Here is a 969-nt window from a genome sequence, read left to right on the forward strand (position 1 = left end):
GTGGAGCAAGAGCAGATAAAATTAGAAGATTTAAGTAATTTTGTTTGAACAGTGCTCATAATGCCTTAGTCGTATATACTGATTAATGTAAAGTTCGACAGTATCCTTGTGGAGCAAGAGCAGATAAAATCAGAAGATGTAAGTATATTTTGTTTGAGAATTGCTGAAAATGCCTTAATTGTATATACTAATTTGTTTGCATCATGATAGTTTTAGAGGATTGTTCAGACTATTAGAAGGTTCTAGGACTGAGGAATTCTCAACAGATTGCTTTATGTATTCGCAAGGATTTTCATTTTAGAGTAGAAGTGAGAATCCATGCAAATGCATGTGTTTTTAGACATTCTTGAGAGCACTGAAGAGATTTATCCAGCCATTTATAAAACAAATTTTTGGGTTGTATAGGTGTGAGCTTTTGAACTGAGCAGCCACCTTCTATCACTCGTGTACATTGAACTCATTCAAAGCATTGATAGCTATATAATTTTTACATTCTGCCCTCCCTTCCTATGTTTACGGTAGGCAGCCTAGGGCAAAGTTGGGGTTTTTAGCCTCTTCTTGAGCCCTATGTCTGAAGTGTAGACCGTTGATGTGAGCCTCTCCTTGAGCCTCGTGTCTGAAGTGTAGACCGTTGAAGTGAACCTGAAAATAAGCTTTTCAAGATATTGAAGTGGGCTTTTAACGTGAGAGAAAAATAAAAGCTAAAGATCAAAAGCATAGCAATGCTTTTCAAAATCACAAATCTATATAAGCACATCTGACGTTTCAAGCATGGAGAGTTATGATTGATCGTCCATCTTCAGTTTCATCATCGCTCTTCAAACTTCACTTGTGTGCCAGGTAACTTTGCAAAACATCTCAGATTCAAATAGTTTCTACGTGCAATCTTTGTAGAATCCATGGCGCTTGTTTTTTAATTTTGTTGTAGTACTTTTTGTTTCAATGTCTATTTGGGAATGTCGACAATGG

This window comes from Dipteris shenzhenensis, chromosome 20, assembly GCF_047967505.1.
Source record: "Dipteris shenzhenensis isolate YYH24624 ecotype China chromosome 20, Dip_SZ_1.0, whole genome shotgun sequence".
Lineage (NCBI taxonomy): Eukaryota > Viridiplantae > Streptophyta > Polypodiopsida > Gleicheniales > Dipteridaceae > Dipteris > Dipteris shenzhenensis.